We start from the raw sequence: 12142 nt of genomic DNA, 5'->3' as shown, positions 1-12142 counted from the left end.
CTCATGTCCTCTCTCCGAGGCTCACTTACAAATCAGTGAATGTAGCTTTCCTTTCTACCTCCCTTTTACAGCCGAAAGAAAAATCAACCATATCCCGGTTCGAACACTGACTCCATCACCAGCTAGATGTACAAAGGCAGGCAAGTTCTTAATATGTCTGAGACTGAAAGTTCCTAAAAGCTATTAGTTCTCTTCCTCGTTTGAAAATAAAACTCTTTTTTAAAAAATTTATTTATTTATTTATTTTTGGCTGCGTTGGGTCTTCATTGCTGTGCGCGGGCTTTCTCTGGTTGCGCGAGTGGAGGATACTCTTTCTTGCGGTGTCCGGGCTTCTCATTGCGATGGCTTCTCTTGTTCCGGAGCACGAGCTCTAGGCATGTGGGCTTCAGTAGTTGCAGCTCATGGGCTCAGTAGTTGTGGCGCACGGGCTTAGTTGCTCCGCGGCATGTGAGATCTTCCCGGACCAGGGATCGAACCCCTGTCTCCTGCATTGGCAGGCCGATTCTTAACCACTGCGCCACCAGGGGAGCCCCAAACTCTTTTTTTAACGAAAGGAAATACGTTCAGAATACTGCTCATCCAGGTACAAATAAACTTCCTAACTTCTATGTTAACGAAATCTCTGGACTTGCCCCTAAATGTTGAAATTACAGGATCAACTCCTTTAGATATCTTCTAAAACTCCTTAAAATGTGAAAGCTCTGAAATTTTTATATGCAGAGAGGAATCTGAATGTCTTATTAATACAGTCAACAAATACATATGGAACTTACCTTGCACATGGCACGTGCTGGAGATCATGCTTGGCACAAAATTGAGGAAAAGCCAAGCCTTTAACTCAAAGACATCATAGTAAGAAGAGATAACCCTCTACATGAACATGTGTAACACTATAGTACAAGATAGTAATGGTGAAAATACGTAATATATTCAATAAAGATTAATATCCTCAATATATTGCAATATATTCAAAAAAGATTAAATTTTTTACTTTTATTAGTTATATTAAATAATTCAAAAATCATTCACTCACATCCCATTGTTATAGTTCTATTGTTTTACTATAAACCAGACAGTCTTCTAAGTGCTTGGCATGTATTAACTCACTTGATCCTCATACAATCCTGTAAGGTAGTTACCATTACATCTTCATTTCATAGGTGAAAAAACTGAAGAATTGGGCTTAAGAAATTTGTCCAAGTTTACACAACTAATAAATAGCAGACCTGGTCTTTGAACCTAGACCAGACTTCAAGGTCCACAATTTTAATTACCCTGCTACACCACCTCTTCAGATACTTGATAATATATCTTAGAGATGTATCAATATATTTCAAACTTATTTGTTCTTTTGTCCAGCTGCATACTTTTCCATTTTATGGCTGTATCATAATTCATTAAACTAGTCCCCCTAATGATGAACATTGATTTATTTCTAATTTTTTTGTTATTATAAACTACGATTCCATAAATTTGACAGTGATGTATTTTGTAGCATGTTGCTATCTATGGTTCTCTGAAAGGCAAGTCCATGACTATTATAGGACCCTAAATTGGCACTCCCCTCATAATTGCGTCATCTCTCATAGCTATAAGGTAGATTTACTAAGTGCAATGAGAGATGGAAACAAACTGAATACGTGGTAAAAGAAATCACATAGAATGCAATAACACTTGAGCTAGACCTTAGGTATGGAAAAGTTAATTTACTCAGGTAAATGAGATACATATAGACTTCATAGTAATGAAACAATCAGAGGCATTTTTCACAGACATTAGGATAATAGAGTAATTCTATATCTTAAGTGAATGCAAAGATTTGAAAACTTAATATTGAACAACATTGGTTTTGCAGTTAATAGTTAAAAGAAACACTACGTACATACTACAAGGGTCAGAAGTTAATCTTCGTGGTACCATAAAATATTTCCTAAACCACTGACATAATACACTAATGCATTCAAATATGCCCATGCAGCTGGAGCAGATACTACCACAACAGCTGGTATAATCACAGGTGGAATGACTGTAATAGAAGTATAAAAGCAAAAGAGAATAAAGCAAAACCAAATGGCCTTAAATTAGGTGGTAAATCCTTCAATTTTAAATCTTGTAGTTCGGAATTCAAACCAAGGGCCCATGCTTGAGGAAACTAATGGAAAATTTACTAGAAGTCATTCAAAAGGCACTGAAAAAGAACACTGCATTTATAATGGAAAAATATCTCAAATCACTTTAAAGTTTAATGTTAGCAGAACAGTTAAGGAAATCATGGCACTACAACTTGAGGAAATATGAACCATTAAATATTATACACATGAGTACTATTTTCTTAATCAGGACTCTTTCTTGTTGCAGGTGAAAGAATCCCTGTCAAACCTTCTTAGCAAAAAATAAATGAAAAAAGAAAGCATGGGGGGGAAGAGATTTATTGACAAGGGTTTCACTGCCCTTAGAGGTGAATGGATGTAGGGACTCAAATGATACCACCAGGATTTTCTCTCCCATCTTAAGCCCTGCTTTCTGTCTGTGTTGGCTTTATTCTCTTGAACTGCCGACAAGCCGATGACATAGCTGCAGGGAGCTTCAACTTTACAACATCAGTTTGGCAACCCAAATGAAATAGAGTCTTCCAGCAAATTCCCTGAGGAAGGGCTCTGATTGGCCCAACTTGGATGATATGCCTATCACTGAGACTAATCATTGTGGCTTTGGAGATGGATTATTATGACTGGTCAGGCCTGAGTCCCTTGTGTACACTTTGGACAAGGGGAAGGACCCTAGAATCAAATGACTGGACTAAGGGAGATGCGGTTCCACAATGGACAAAGGGGTGCTTTTACTGGAAGGAAGAGCAGGGAATCCTAGGTAGACAAAAACAACAAATGTCATACAGCAACAGTGAAAATACTTATTATGAAATAAGTAAAAATAATAGAGGAAAATTGTATCTATACTGTGATTACAGCTACATAAAATTTTGAATCCATATTCATGTGGAATAAAAGGAGAGTTAATAAATAAAACAAGAACCACTGCCAAAATAAGAAGCATTTGGCAGTAGTTCTCAATCAGGGACAATTTTGCCCGCATCCCCCCCCCCCAGGTATATTTGACTTTTTTTTTTTTTTTTGTAATTAATTAATTTATGGCTGCGTTGGGTTTTCGTTACTGCACGTGGACTTTTCTCTAGTTGCGGCGAGCGGGGGTTACTCTTCGTTGTGGTGCGCAGGCTTCTCGTTGCGGTGGCTTCTCTTGTTGTGGAGCACGGGCCCCAGGCGCACAGGCTTCTGTAGTTGTGGCTCACGGGCTCTAGAGCGCACGCTCAGTAGTTGTGGCGCACGGGCTTAGTTGCTCCGCGGCATGTGGGATCTTCCTGGATCAGGACTCGAACCCATGTCTCCTGCATTGACAGGCGGATTCTTAACCACTGCACCACCAGGGAAGCCCTATATTTGACATTTTTGATCGTCACAAACAGAGGAGTGTTACTGGCCTCAGGTGGGTAGAATCCAATGATGCTGCTAAATATCTTACGATGCTCCGGACAGCACCCCACAACAAAGAATACCTAGCCCAAAATGTCAACAGTGTAGCTATTGAGAAAGCCTGGCAGAAGTGTAACAGAAGTGATTTGTTTTTTTTTAAAAAAAGATCTGTTGTTGCCTGCTCAATAGAAAGAAGGAGAAAAAGGAAGGATAGGAAGAATTTAAAAAGAAAGGAAACAAAAGGGATGGATGGTGATGGCAGAGAAGATGATGAGAGAATCAGGGACACGAGGATATTGGAAATCAAGATGTCTTATTTCTAGTCCCACCTTTACAATTAACTGGCAGTGTAACCTTGGCAAATTACAGACTCTTTGAGACTCACTTTCTTTACTTCTAATATAAGGAATTAAGCTAGTTAGTTTGTCTCTGAGGTTCTTCTAGCTCAAAAATTCTGACATTATCTTGGATAGCTAAGCAGACTCAGGAAAATTTTAATGATCTATGTGTTCATGGCTAGTTTTAAATCCTGGCATTCCTTGTTATTACAGACACATTATAGGATTTCTCCTCTTTATCAACATTTTTTATATAAAATGAGTCATGTTGCCGGACTAAAGAAGTTAAGCCCAATAGTTAGGTTTTTCTCAGGCACTGGCAACAGAAAAAGTAACACACGGTCCATTTACCAGTGCTCTTTTTTTTCAAAATTTTAATTTTTTTATTAAGACAGAACACACAGACGTGGACTCTTCAAAAAATTCTACGTTATGAATGTAAAAAGGCAGGGGAACTACTTTAGGAAAAAAATATTAGAGACATAAAAACCAAATGCAATGTGTAAAACTTGATTGCACCCTGGATTTAAAAAGCAACAACATAAGAAATATCTTGTGGACAGTTAGGGGAATGTGGATATGGACTGTATATTAGATGATGTCATTAAACTAATGTCACCTTTTTAGGTGATATAATGGTATCTTGGATGGGTGGGATAAAGTCCTGTTTTTAGGAGATGTATGTGGAAACACCCATGGTAAAGATATCTGCAACTTATTTTCAAGTGGATCAGGGGAAAAAAGTCTTCTTAAAGGTATATATAATATCAAGAGAAAAATGTGGCAAGATGTTAATATTTGGTGACCTAGGTGAAGAGTATACATGTATTCATTGTTTTCTTCTTTCAACTTTCTACAGGTTTGAAAATTTATTGTGAAAACAAAAAGAATAAAGAGAAAGCACATATATCTAGAATCTCAAGGTTGTAAAGGCTTTTAAAGTTCTAAGCAACTTCTTCAAAGTACCTAATTGAGAATAGACTGCAGTGTGAATTGGAAAGCCTCAATGACCTGCTTTACCCACAGAACATGCTGATTTGCGTGACTGCATGTTATGTTGTAAAAGTCATCCACTAATACCACTGATAAAGGAAATGGATCATAAACTTAAAATTAAACGTGATTATAAAGGAAATTTGATAATCATGTAAGGCCTGATTACCAAGCAAACAAAATGAACCAGAAATATACACTTAGAGCATTTTTTCAGGAAATATATTTGCCCAATTATCCTCATTACTTATTTCCATATGCCCAATTTGCAAGGGAAAAAATTCTCTTTTTTCCTGAATCCAAGCATTGAAAATCAATGTAAAACATCTCATGATATTAAATACTTTCTTTATACTAACATGTGATGAGTACTATTGTATTCTGTATTAGAAAACTTGACCTTTTTTGGTACATGATGTCTATGTCATGGAAATGTTAGGTAAGTTTTCACACAGAAAACTGATTTAGAAGTACATCAGAGGCATAGAGTGCACTGCAATTTCAGCATTATTTGTTGGCCAGGTTAGTTACAAAGGGAGGGAGGTGAGACTATGGTTTACTGATGCAAATATGCCATTGTATTCAATGATACAGAATTTCTTTCAAATCAAAGACATGGAGAGCCCATCCTTTAGTCTAGCAGCTGGAGTAATAATGTGCTACAAGTGATAGTTACACTGCCAGTTAGTTGCAGAGATGGGACTTGAACTGCTTCCCCAAATCACCCAAATAAAATGCCCAGAGGATCAGTGTTTTATCTTCTAGGGATCAACAGATTTCATTCTCTCTGCAAAAAAGTAACTAATGACATCTGCATTAATTTTCAAAACAAATTTTTATCTCTTAGCAAAGGTAGGAGGTAGAATCTATTTTAAGATAAATTTAAGATGGGAGTCCAATTTTACCCATATGTGTCCCCGCTGAATGACTGTTATAAATCACAGGATTAAATAAATTAATTTGGACCAACTTTAACCAATCTAAATAGCTCCATTTAGATTATAAATTTCTCAAGGGCAGGTACCATATCTTACACTTCTTGGTGTCTCTCTCCCTAGCAGTGTGCCCTATGGATTCAATAAATGCTATTAGTGATCATGCTTGCAACAGTGATGATGTTGATGATAACTTCTTGCAATGAAAATAAAGGAACATACTAAATCTATCAACCCAGCGGAATTTTTGGACAATAATAAAGTTCTTTACAATTATTTGATATTGCCTGAGTAAGATTCTATTGTTTGAAGAGTTTAGCAAAGGTTATAAAATTTAATTAACTCAGAGAGAGTGAAGAATACTTGAGAAGATTTTATTTTCCCTTCATAATTGCCATCGATATGATAAAATTGTCCTCAAGCAGTCATTCCTGTCACATTAGCATATATAGTTACTTTGAAGTCCCAGATGATGTATTCTCCCGTTGTTTCATGTTTCTTGACTGTTAAGGTTAATAGAAAAGGCCCACATTCATTAGAATAAAATTGTACTAAAAATATAATCTGACCCAATTAGTAAAAGAAGCTCTTGTCTGGGATAAGTGGTAATTCCAGTTGTAGGCAGCAGAGGTAGTTGTTTTCATAGAAAACATGAGATATTCATATTTGAATTTCTTTTCTAATCATAATTTCAAATGTTAAAATCTTATAAATTATTGATCTTAAGTATTATAATTCCTTCTCTCTCTCCTTTTCCCTTTCTTTAGAAAGTGCGTTTTGCTCTAGGTCAACACTATCACTTGTTTTTTGTTTACTCAGTGTTTAACTCTCTAATTGGGTCCTCAATTACTCTGACAAGCATAAATATCCCAGGGTGGACACTATTATAATTATATCACTATTATAAAATGACTGTTTCTTGTTGCTCCTGTATGAAGATTTTAAATTAAATTTAACAAATATTTATTAAATAATCATGATGTACAATGTACTGTGGCAGGTGGCATGGGAAAAATAAAGATGAACACATGTCTACTCTAGGACAAGAGGTTTAAAGCAAGAGTCTAGGGATAATGAACACAAGACATTCACCTCTGGAAACCATTTAATTCCAGATACTCTCATGTGACCACCTTAGGGCCGTAGTGTCCTGAGATGAGACTCTAGTGTCAACATTCAAAAGAACAAGACCGGGCTTCCCTGGTGGTGCAGTGGTTGAGAATCTGCCTGCCAATGCAGGGGACACGGGTTCGAGCCCTGGTCTGGGAAGATCCCACATGCCGCGGAGCAACTGGGCCCGTGAGCCATAACTACTGAGCCTGCACGTCTGGAGCCTGTGCCCCGCCACAAGAGAGGCCGCGACAGTGAGAGGCCCGCGCACCACGATGAAGAGTGGCCCCCGCTTGCCGCAACTGGAGAAAGCCCTCGCACAGAAACGAAGACCCAACACAGCCAAAAATAAATGAATAAATAAAAATTAAAAAAAAAAAAAGGACAAGACCAAATCCACGTTGACCTATTTGGTCCCTTCTTTCTCCCTAACTAATGTTGCTGCTAGAGCAGTTAGCGCCATTTACTGCATGATTAGTGGGACGCTGGGTGAGTTATTTAACTACTCTCACCTTCAATATCTCCAACAGTCAAATGAGGATAATCACACCAACTACAGTGGATTATAGTGGTGACCAAATGAGACATGGAATGTGAAAGTATCTGTACAGTGCCTGGCACCTAGAGGCGCTCAATAAATATTAGTTCTTGTTCTTGTTCTGAGTGTCTCCCAGCAACACACCTACCCAACTGGAATATCTAGGCATTCTGGACCACAAGGAAGTACGGTGAAGATAAATGATAATACTAGGCTGATGCCAGTGATAATTCTAGCTGCTACTATTAAGAAGCTGACTTCAAAACTTCTGTGCCGAAAATTTTTTTCTATTTAATTTGTGTCTGTTCCACTTCCTCCCCTTACTCCTCGACCCCAGCTGCCACTCTCAGGATCCCAGCAACCCAAGGCTCATTTCCCACTGAGTATCCTACTTTTATAAAGTTCACTTGTTAAAAAAAAGTTGAAGCTATAAACATAGCAAAGCACACCAATGTTGATGAAGGAATAATTTAGATGGTACCTTGAGAGCAAAGACAGGAATAATACTAATAGCAATTTAACATATTTCATTTTTTCCTGATATGTGGAAAATTGGGCAAAATTCCTAAGAGAGAACAAGTAAATTTGATCATTTTAAGTACAGTAAAAATCATTTTAAGACATTGCCAAAGAGTCAAGAGATGGTGATAATGCCCTATTATACTAGGTTGTATTTGTTTTTATCATATTCAGGATGAACTGTAGCATTTTTACTATACTCAATAGATACGAGTGTGTGCTATCTTCATATGTTTGAAACCCTAGTCAAATCAGTAAGAAAAGCCCATTGTTTTTACCCTCTTTAGACAGAGGGTACAAATAAATAATTCAACCCAAAACTGGTGTCTGTTACACTGATCATGCATTCACTTAAAAATAAAAATAGAAAAATCCCTGATATATACAACGTGAAAGCTATATTGGGTCTGTATTAGGGAAAACCTTTGCTTTGTCTTGATTAAAGTAAAGGAACTGTACAAAAATTGAAGCCGCAAGTGCTAGCATAACATTTTGGAATATGTTTACCAAAAACATACTTTCCTGCAGTATTTTTATTCAGTGAATTTTTTGCCTAACAAGATAACATTTCACAATGAAAATGTGCGAACTCATTTTATTTTTTCTACCAAATTCAAGGGAATACAACTAAACATAATAATTACCAGAGTTCAGCAATACTAAAATAGCGAAACAGCTGCAGTAGTATTGATTCATTATTCATGAAAATGTAATTTTGATGATAATTTAACATTATTTAGTAAAGGGCTTAATTTCTTATCTAAAAATTATTATTTCCAATTAGAAAGTCTTACTCCAAATAATTTTATGTTTTGTTATGTAGTAGCAAAAAATTACTTGAAATGGCTGGAGGCAAAAATGGAATAACTCTCTGAGCCCAGAAAGTCATAACATTTCAATATAATCTAATGAGTAGAGTGAATCAGTAATGCAGAATCATTGTCAACTGTTTCTGCTCCTCTCCCTGGCACCACAGTGAAGCACAGGGATTGGAATAGTGAGCATTTCAGGCAAGAGGCAAAGTAACTTAAATTTTTATTGCTACATTTACTCCTTGGCTTTAAACAAACCAAAAGAGAAGAACCCTCAAAAAAGTAATTTACTAAATCATGGTATCAATCAAATCATGAAAAATCAAATGGCAATATTTGGCTTTCCTTGGTTCTTTTTGTGTTGCTAAGACATGACACAGGTCTGACTGACAAGCAATATTTTGCTCTCTTGACAAGGCTGAGGATAGGGGCATAGAGGCTGAGGCTATCTTCTTGTTTTGTAAGTAAGATGTCTTTGCTGCACTTCCTCTTGCTTTAATTGCCCTCGGGATGATTCACATTGGTTCCAAACTCCCAGTCCATAGGCTAATCAATTTGGTGAGGCTCCAGTAAACTTGCTAGGCAGCTTAGGCCAATGACCATCAAAAATTCTATGATTCTTTGGAGAAGTCATCAGAGAATCAAAAAGTTGGTCATCAGGGTAAAACACACACACACACACACACACACACACACACACACACACACACACACACACTGCAACAGTGGTTTTAAAATATAGCATAACATTTTTTTTTCTATTGAAATCTTTTTTTAAAATTTATTTTACTGAAGTATAGTTGATTTACAATGCGTTAATTTCTACTGTGCAGCAAAATGATTCAGTTATACATATATATACATTCTTTTTCATATTCTTTTCCATTATGGTTTATCACAGGATATTGAATATTGTTCCCTGTGCTATACAGTAGGACCTTGTTACTTATCCATTCTATATATAATAGTTTCTATCTGCTAATCCCCAACTCCCAACCCATCTTCCCCCACCTCCCCACCCCCTCCAGCTGAAATCTTGAAATTGAATTCTCTTCATTGAGCGTCTAAAGAATCAGAGAAAATAATAAATCTAGATTCATTTTAAAAATCATTTAAAATGTATTAATTTTCTGCTATATAATAGTTACTGTGCTGGACCCTATGAATATAAACAATAATACCAACAGATAAATATTTACTGAGTGTTCCAAACACTATTCTAAGTTCTTTGCATGCATCAATCATTTAATCTTTACAATAACCCATATAAGTATGAATAAGGCATGGTTCCTTCTCTTAGATTTGGGCAAGAAAGCCCCAAATTTCCCTCTGGTTGTACCACTCTCTGCAGGACAAGGGGATGTGCTCATCTAGACCTGTAACCTCCCTTCTTAACCACTTTAATTACCCAAGGTCTTGGCAATGGCCGACTAAATGGCCCAAAGACTACTTCAAGGACTGTGTGGCACTTTCCCTATTGTCCATCCTCCAGAGAGTACCCATGCCACCCTATTGCACCGATAAGCCCTTTGATCGGCTTTGAGAGTTCATCACTCTCTTCTCTTTGACATACTTTCTTCACACAGTTTTTGGCTCACCATTCACCCTGGTTTTTCACCTAACTCACTTACCTGTTTTGTCTCCTTTAGCTATTTCTTCCTCATACTCCCAACATCTGAAAGTACCCCAGGACCCAGTCTTCCGTCCTCTTTTGTCTTTATAGTCTATTACTAAATGATATCATTCTGTCTCATGGTTTTAAATAACATCTATATATTGACAACTCTCCAATTTATATTTCTAGCTCTGACCTTGTACATAGGAAATTTCCTTGTACAAGGAAATCCACCCTTGTACATATAACTGCTTACTTGATATTTCCACTTAATTCTCTTTTCTTTTTTTAAATTTTTGGCCGCACAGCATGACATGTGGGATCCTAGTTCCCCGACCTGGGATCGAACTCACGCCCCCTGCACTGGAAGGCGGAGTCTTAGTCGCTGGACCGCCGGGGAATTCCCTCCACTTAGTTTTCTAATAGGCATCATAAACTTATGTCTGAACATGTGCAAAACTAAACTTTTCTTTACCTACCACCTCCATCTACTTTCCCACAGCCTTCCCCATTTCAGCAAGTGCCAACTTTATTCTTTCAGTTGCTCAGGCCAAAAAACTTGGTCATTCTTATCTCCTCTCTTTCATTTCATATCCAATTCAATGGCAAATCCTGTAGGTTCTATGTATAAAATGTGTCAAGAATGTGATCACACCTCCTCCGTTTATAACTATCACTCAAATACACTTCACTAACCACTTTCATCTGGGTTATTCATCTGGATCAGGGATCAGCAAACTTTGTCTGTAAAAGGCCACAGATGAATATTTTAGGCTTTGCAGGCCATATTATGGTTCCTGTTGCAACTATTCAACTCTGCTCTTGTAGGCTGAAAGCAGCTGCAAACAATACTTAAATGAATAGATGTGCCTGTGTTCCAATAATTTTTTTTGTATAAAAACAGGCAGCGGGTGGGCCCGTTTGGCCCATAGACTGTAGTTTGCTGACTTCTGATCTGAATTACTGCATAGTTCACTAACTGGCCTCCCTGTTTCCACCCTTCCTAAAATCAAGATATAGATGAAGGTGATAGCCTTGAATAGAAAGAAGGAAGAAGGGAAAGATGAGTAAAAATATAGATGACTGTGAATGTGAACAGAAAAATATATTCTCAGCTAAGTAGTACAAGGATCAGCTACTGATCTTGAAGGGACTAGAGTTGGCTGAAATTATGACTACAGTGACCTCATCTCCTGTAATATTCCTCCCTACCCCATCCTGCAAAGACATTCAGTCTGTGCTCCAGGCTCTCACATTGAATTCTTCTTTTATGTAGGCTTTTGAGAATGCTCTTTCCTCCCTCTGGAATTCCCTTCTCTCCACGCTCTGCCTGAGTTCTGTCTATTGCCTACTCATCTACCCAAAATCAGTTTAGATAGCACTGATTTCAAGAAGGTTTCTCTGATTATCCTCTTGCTTTGTTTGGATTCAGAAACTCTCCTTTGAGCTCCCAGAGCACCTGGTATGGGTTCTCGATCTCTGTTCATCCTGAAAGCCCTCATGTGATTTGTAAGTCTACAGAAGGAACAAAGCAGTAAAAGCTTCTCCTCTGGAAATGGATGGAGCTTTCCTGAGGGAGAGGCAAGTGGTGTTAGTATGAGAGGCTCAGTGAGGAGGCTGTGTAAAGCAGAGATCAGCATAGCCAGTCAGAAGGAGAAAGAGTGAAACCTTTTGGGAGAATTCCATGTAAAGATCTAAGAAGTCCAAAAAGACTGTATTAGTCAGGGTCCCAACAGGATCTTTCCTGTTGTACTCTCAAATTAAGATAAAATAATTCAAAGAGGATTTATGCAC

The sequence above is a fragment of the Balaenoptera physalus genome (assembly GCF_965194825.1).
Source record: "Balaenoptera physalus genome assembly, chromosome: 3".
Lineage (NCBI taxonomy): Eukaryota > Metazoa > Chordata > Mammalia > Artiodactyla > Balaenopteridae > Balaenoptera > Balaenoptera physalus.
This window is presented reverse-complemented; position numbering follows the sequence as displayed.